This window comes from Polypterus senegalus, unplaced genomic scaffold, assembly GCF_016835505.1.
Source record: "Polypterus senegalus isolate Bchr_013 unplaced genomic scaffold, ASM1683550v1 scaffold_9177, whole genome shotgun sequence".
Taxonomy (NCBI): domain Eukaryota; kingdom Metazoa; phylum Chordata; class Cladistia; order Polypteriformes; family Polypteridae; genus Polypterus; species Polypterus senegalus.
This window is the reverse complement of record NW_024382271.1, coordinates 1-7,729: the sequence shown is the minus strand read 5'-3', so window position 1 is coordinate 7,729 and position 7,729 is coordinate 1. Positions and strand designations below refer to the sequence as shown.

The 7,729-nt window shown below is 48.1% G+C and overlaps 1 non-coding gene and 1 pseudogene across 1 annotated transcript; both read left to right on the top strand.

Moving 5' to 3' along the window:
* Positions 1–4,148: 4,148 nt before the first annotated feature.
* Positions 4,149–4,330, top strand: LOC120521029. The gene has a single exon (XR_005631966.1). It is a non-coding gene; the product is annotated as a U2 spliceosomal RNA (small nuclear RNA).
* Positions 4,331–5,233: 903 nt separating this feature from the next.
* Positions 5,234–5,407, top strand: LOC120521030 (annotated as a pseudogene).
* The last annotated feature ends 2,322 nt before the right edge of the window (positions 5,408–7,729 follow it).

The following is a 7,729-nucleotide window of genomic DNA, read 5'->3' as shown; positions in this document are numbered from 1 at the left end:
GCTGTCAATTTGAAACTAAAAAGGGGCCCCGAGAAAGCTGTTCTTTTGCGGAGGGTGGACACCCAGCACAGGATTGATTGTAGAAAGACTCAAGGACATTGCTGAGGTACCCGGGTGGATTACCTATGGAACAGCATGCAGATGAACCTGTTGGAGACAGAAAATGAAAAGCAGATTTTATTGGAGGATGGGGATGTTTTGCAAATGTCACGGACTGCTAAGAATTTTATGAACTTTGGAAGTGAAATGGCAAATCTACTTGAAAGGGATGCAGACAGTGTTGTCAAGAATACAGAAATTTCTACAGATGAAGTGTGGAGAGTGTTTCACTGACAAGCGGAAGAAAAGGCCCGCCCGAGAGGGTTTTGGAGCCTGCACAGGAACCGAGAGAAACGACATCTACAACTAACGTTTTGCCCTTTGCAAGGTTTGGAAGAGATGGATCAGGAAATCACTTAGAAATGTCAGGAGGAGACTCTGTTGTTACTACTATCGGAAGACGAGACTCCGATGACAGTCTCCATCAGCCCCGTTATTTCACCAGTCGCCTGCTCGAGTGATGGCTACGGAGACGCGTTGGTAGGACTTCATTTTAATGAACCTAATGCCCAGCAATTTTTAGACACGGTCTCCATGGATGTTTTCACGGACATCATGGGAGGGATAGATGAGGCGGTTTACGGTGATGTCTCATGATAAATGACCCCCCTTTTGGCTTGTGTGACTGTCAATGCTAGGGGTTTTTGCGGGAAACAAGAGGAGGGGTTTTCTTTGGCTAAGCATTTTTCCTTTTCAAATATGTTTTTTGCAAGAGGTTCACCTAAAATCTGCAATGGATGCACAGTTTTTTCTAGGGATTGGCAGTGGGGACCATCTCTATGGGCAGTTGGTGGAGTTTTCTCCAGTGGGTGGGTATTTTGTTCAAAGGGGCACGATTGGACGATTGGCCCCCCAACTATAGTGGTTCCAGGTAAGTGCTGATGTGGATGTGGTTAAAGGAAGGACCTTGTATCGCCTTATCAATGTATGCATCACCTCACAAGCAGGAGCCGCTGTTGTTGGGGGAGGCTTTGGAACCATGTCTAGTTACGGACAGAGTGGTCATAATGGGGGTGATTTAATGTTGAAAAAGATAAATGTGATGGATCAGATTATACTGGTCGAAAACTCGAGGTCCTGGTGGGAAATTATTTGTTAAAAGATGGTTTTGTGTTGTTCCCTTCGCAAAGGGGCACACATGGAACAACTCAAGGGGGATATGCGACGGGATTATTTCTTTGTCTCCCGTCTGTTAGGATAGAGAGTAGAAAGTTTTGCCTGTTTGGTTTTCTGACCACTCTATGCTCATTTGTAAGATCCGGGGAATGGGAGTGCAGTGGGGAGGGGTCACTGGGAAACTGAACGTGTCCTTTTTTCTTGAGGAGGATTTCATGACCCCTATGGAACACTTCATACAACAGCAACTTACTCATAGAGGTAGGTTTTCCACTTTTCTGGAGTGTTGGGAACATTTCAAATATAAAATCCAGTTGTTTTCGGTCTGTTATGGGAGGCAGAAAGCTTTGAAAGAACAGAGAGTAGTGAGCCGGATACAAAAAAGGCTGCACATAGAATACTTTCTTTTCAATAATGGTCAAGATTACGGCGAGCAGGTGATTAGCAGCCTCAAGGAAAAACTTTCCCGGAAATGATCGCAAAGCAAAAAGATATTTTGTGAAAGCCAGGATGACCTTTAAGGAGAATGATGAAAGTATGTCTTCTGCTTTCTTTGTGTCAAACAAAGACAACAAAAGAAGGTGATCCCAAACTAAAAATTCAAAGGAACTGATGTCACTGACATCAAGGACATATTAAAGTAGCCCACCTTTTATCAGCAATTATTTAAAGGGAAGTTGGTGGATGAGGATATAGCTGAACACTTTCTACAAGCTGTGCTGCTCATGTTACTGAGGCGGAATCAATTCAACTAAATGCTCACTAACCTTACAGGAGTTGATGGCTTGGGATACAATGGCTGATGGTAAAGTGCCTCTGGATGGGTTACCAAAGGAATTCTATAAAGTGCACTGGCGGACAGTGGGTCCATTTTGCTGTCAGTTTATGAAGAGGTTAGCCACTGGCAAACTCACTACAATGCAAAAGGGTCATCACCTGATACACAAGAAGGGTGATGCAGCAGATTTGGGAAAAATTTGGGGTCCTATCACCTTGCTGACTTTTGACTACAAATTGTTAGAAAGGTTTTGGCATTAAGATTGTAAGTTTTGCCAGGTCTGGTTCACATTTATCAGACCTGTGGGGTTCCCGGACGGGCGATACATTGGAGTCTATCCTTGGTAAGAGATATTTTGCTTGGGCATCTCAAAAGGGCAGTGCCGATAATAATGGTGGCTTTGGACCAGGAAAGGCCTTCCCACAAGGTAAATCACCAGTTCCTCTTTAGAGTTCTTTACAAAATGGGTTTTAAGGGTCGTATTTCGCTTTGGGTCTAACTTTGTATGCTGATGTTGGCAGTGTTGTCAGTATCAATGGCCACAGGAGTGCTTTGGTTTCACAATGCTCTGGTGTACGTCAGGGTTGCCCCCTGTCTCCACTGCTCTATGTTCTTTATGTGGAGGTGCTAGCTGCACAGGTACGGAAGGATACTGCCATCAAAGGCTTACTGCTCCCGGGTGGGGGAGGTGATAAAATTACACTATACAATACATGAGATGATTTTACATTGGTTGGCACAGAGGAGGATGATATCCACAATTGTTTTAAAATTTTGACAATTTTGGGAAAGCAACAGGCTCTAAGATTAATAAACAAAAGTCTTTAATGATGTGGCTTGGGAAATGGAGTGGAAGAATGGATTCTCTGCATGGACTTACAGTTCAGTCTGATGGACTTAAAATCTTGGGTATTAAATTTTACAGAGAACAAAGTGCAAATAAATTGGGAGGAACGACTTGCTAAAATTAAACAACTTGGTCTTTGGAAGCCATCTTTCATTTATAGGAAAGAGTTTAGTACTCAAAGCTGATGTGTTGCCACTTTGTACTTATTTAGGGATGGTTTACCCACTTCCTCGGTTTTTGTAGACGATTAAAAAGATCATTTTTGCTTCATGTGGGGGGAAATATGAATCGATCAGGAGAGTGGATATGGAGAAGTCGGGTGGAAACTGGTGGTAGGAGTGTCATTGACTTTCAACTGAAATTAGATTGCATATACTATGCCAATGTGTGTACGTGATGATCCAGGACAATGTAAAACATAAATGTTTTGTTGTTTATGGTGTGAGGACCTTCTGAAGATCTCACTGCGATCCAATGCTGTCCCCACGCTGAAGATAGACCATGGCATTATAATCAGTTGGAAGTTATGGGAAAAGCACTACCCTGTTTTAGAGACAAACTGAAGGTAACATCACAGAAGGCTCTGTACCAATCAGTACAGAACAGTCCGAATCCCAGTGTTCATCAATAGTGGTTGTCCCTGCAATGGAGTGGAAATTAGTGCAACCCTCTCAACTTGATAATGGGCACAAGGATTTGAACTGGTTAATGCTATGGGGAAGACTCTCAGTAAGGCAGCACCTCTACAGACATAAACTTTCTAGGACATCTGTGTGCCCCCGTTTATTGTGTAATGATGAAGAGACTGTAAAGCATGCATTTTGGGACTGTAAAGGGTTTCCAGGGGTAGGCAAGAGACAGAAGGTTTTCTATCTAAGAGTGGATTCAAGTGCTTTTGACTTATCCTATTATTTTTTTTTTTACAGGGTTTTAAAACATTTTTCAAAGACGTTCAATCCTTTGATTATTATTCTTAGTTCCGTAAGTTTGAAATTTGGCAAGCAAGGTGGAACTTGATTCACAATAATAAAATATCTCAACCTCAGACAGTGGTGAAGAGGTTGAATGTCAGATTGGTCTCAAAGTTAAATGGGATATTCAGGGTGGGGTTTTGCAGCTGCCAAAAGCTTTGGGAAAGGGGGTTTTTCTATTTGGGAGAGCGGAATGTTGTTTGGGTAATGTGGAAGCTAAAAAATTTTTGATGTACAGCGGGTTTTTGAAGTTTTGGGACTGGTTTTGAAATGATACTTTTGTTTTTTTGTGTACATGTAAAAGTATGTATATATCTGTAACTACTCTTTATGTGCTACAGTTTTGTTTCTTAATAATAAAAAAAAAAAAATCTGTTCTTATCAGTTTAATATTGATACGTCCCCTATCTGGGGACCATATATTAAATTGATTTTTGGAACAGGGAGATGGAATAGGGGCTTCTCGTCCACTCCACGATCGACCTGGTATTGCAGTACTTCCAGGAGCGTGCACTTTCTCCTTACTGGTATAAAACAAGACAAGCAGCCTTGGCTGGGGTTTTGCCCTACTATGGGGAAAGGGGAAAGAAGCCCCTACCCAGAGGATTGATTTAATTATTTAACTGAATAATTAATTAATTAATTTAGTTTAATTTGACTTAATTAAGAAAAGTTCATGGGGTGCCTGTAGGACGCTATTGTTAGTACTTCCAGCATTCCAACAGATGTCAGCGAGGCTCGGAATTAAAAGGGCCCGCTGTTGTGGGGTAGTGAAGTAGTGTCGGACACAAGCCTGTACCGCTAGCGGGGAAGCCTTTTAAGCCTCAGAAACCACGAAGAGTCCTGAGGCTGTCTGATGTCGCGTAGCCCCTGTGTTCGAGGCCTTGTTCCCCAGGGGGGCCAGGATGTGCCTTCTCCTTTTCATCTTCATTCCAACAGGTGTGACGTGGTGTTGAAGAGTTGTAAACGTGGTGTCTCGGGGGATATCTAGCTCGTCACCGCTCTTCACTGACGCTCCTTCTTTGTTTTATGGGCATCTAGGGGCGGGGATGGAGGTGGAGATGGTGGTTTAAACCGCCCTCTTCCTTGCCTGGTCTCCCCCGCCCCCCCCAAATCCCACCCGGCCAAACACCCAAGGGGGACCAACTGACTGTCCCTCCCCCCCCCACGCCACGCCCACTCCCACTCCCAGCTGTATCGGCCCTGTTTCCGACAACCCGGGGTTTTTCCGCCGTGGCAACCTTGGCTTTGTATCAGGCCTTGGCTCCAAGGTGGGCCGCTTTGTCAAAGGCCGTGGAATGTCACATGGGTTCACGCCTCGGCGTTTTGTTTTGGGGCAGCGCTTCCTCCTGCCAAGTTGATGCTTACCATGCAGCTGCGCATGGGCAAGACGTGGGGCTGCTGGCCTGGGGAGTTTGTGGCATCGCTTTCGGGCCTTTTGGCTAAGATCAATTAAGTATCTGTTCTTATCAAGTGGAGAACTGCTTGATTTTTCCATTGGGATCTTGTTTGCGATATAATTCCTTTAGGGGGATTGAAGCCTGCCTCAAAGTCAGTAAGGAAAACACAAGAGCTGTTTTTACTATTGAATTCTTGATTCTGGGGTGAAGTAGGTTGGCTGAGTCTACCGCTTTTACTAAGTTTCTAGAATTTGAAACCAAGAAACAGAAGGAAAAGAAGAAGATAGAAGTTTGAAGAGGATCATTTGCATAGCTCCCCCCACCAAGAAGAGGCTGATATCTTTTGAAAGAGTCATCTTCATCTGCAGGCATCCATCTGGAAAGAAGAAAGACTACGAAAAGACCAAGAATGGATTCTGCAACCCTGGCTTTAGTTTCTGCTGATGCTCCTGCTTCAGCACTTGCTCCTACCTCCGCTTTTGCCCGGCTAGGAAGATCTCCGGAGCTGGGAAAGAGGAAAGGGAGCTACTCCCAGCCTGGAAGATCAGCCCCTTCGGGCCCCCTCAATCCCGGGCGAGCTCATGACCCCAGCCCAAACCAGGGGGCCCCCTCTAACCCTGGGAAGGACGGGGGGAGGCTCAAGGAGGGGGAGGGGACCCGAAATGAAAAATTTTAAAAAAATGGTCAGGGGAGCAGGTTTCTCCAGGAATAATTGAGCATACAGTCTTTCGCGGGGCCCTTCGGAAAGGGCCATTGCGGCCCGCTACGGGGAAAAGGGGGCCCGAATGAGCCGACTCTTTGCCGCTGTAACCCCCCAACAGAGAGAGGAAAGGAGAGTGACGATTGCCATAAACCCCTCAACCCCTTTAAAGGACATCTCCACGCTCCTAAGCGCTTTGCACGGGGGGGCCCACCCAGATTCAGGACGGAATGGTTTTGGAGGGGTAAGGGTCGGTCATCGCCAGGTTGGGGACAACCCTAAACGGTCGACCACCAGAGCTTCCTTTGGGAAACCCCGGGGCAATCCCAACCCTGACCACCCAAAAAACCTAGGATGGGGAGCGAAAAGGTTGAAGGACTGCAAGGGGGCCCGCGCAGGAACTGGGGTGACTGGCCAGACAAAGACTGTCCCGGGGAAAATCCAACCTTCGGACAGACCAGCCATGTGTACAAAGACTCCCCCTAGAGACAGAAGTCCACCGGGACCTCAAACACTGTGCACACAGGAGGATCAAACCCAAACTGCCGCCGAAAGAGAACAAGTCCCCCCCTGCAGCACCGGCCACAGGTAATCAAAAAAAAGGAAAAGGAGGAAAGACAAGAACCCACCCTCCCCTCGACCCTCCCCCTTCCAACCCTGAGGCAGCCCTCCCATGCTACCAGAGCCCCCACATCCACCCCCCACTCCCCCCTCAACCGGGGATTTTCCCCCCCACCTACGGGGAATCGGACAAGGAAGAGGAGAAGTAAAAACAAGAGGAGGACCGAGAAGGGAAAAAGAAGCAGAGCCCCCATCTGAATGCCCCAGCAAGAAGACGAGACCCCGATGGGGGAGTTTTTTCAAGCAGGGTCAAAATTCCATACCCACAACGATACAACCCGGGGAGATCAACCGGTTTTCCCGATCGAGGGGCCCCGGGGCCGGAGACGCCCCCCACCCAGGCGACGACTAGGGCCCGGCCCACACTAACCTTCCATTTTTCCCCCATGATGGCTACTCTTTTTTTATTTTCCATCAACGGAGGAGACAAAAACTGAGGAGACAGACGGTGATGACCTTCCGTCCGCCCAGAACTGTGATGTGTACATGTGCAGGAGGGCCTCCCACCCTCCAGAAACCACCGCCACCTGGGCAAACAGTGGTCCACGGTCCTTCCTACTGGTCGGGAGGTGGTGACAAAAGGAGCGGGGCGGCCTGTGGGGAACCGGGTTTACGCTTTGGGTCACCCGGGGGCCGCCGCGGGCCGGGGCTGGTCGCCGACGGGTCGGGGGGGAGCCTGTCCGCCATCTGGGGGTATGCACCCCAAAAAAACGAGCGCTTTTTTTTCCAGACCCTGCGGCCCCATCTGCCACTTCCGGGGGGGGTGGTGATCGGGACTTCAACTGCCCCCTGGGGGAGGACGGGGGAGCTCAGGCACATCCCCGACTGGGCACCACATCCAGGCTGCTAGGGGGATGGTGAAAAAGGGCCCCCGTCGGACGCCCGGGGGGCACCGGGGAGGGTCAGCCAACACACCTGGAGCCGGGTCTGATGGTTTACCCCCCCCGGATCGACTTTGTCTTCGCTCCAGAGCAGTGAACCGGGAAATACACATTGGTCCCGTTTCTTCTCAGACCAAGGGGGGGTTCATTCAGGGATCCCCCGCCAAAGCCTTTCCGATGGCCCGGGGGGGGAAACTGAATTAGCCCCTGAAAGGGAAGACGCATAGGAGCTAAGGACCGCCCCGCTTGAAGGAAGAGAAATGCCATTTTCCCGAAAGTGATTTGGGGGGAATTTTTGAAATTGGTTTTTCCCCCC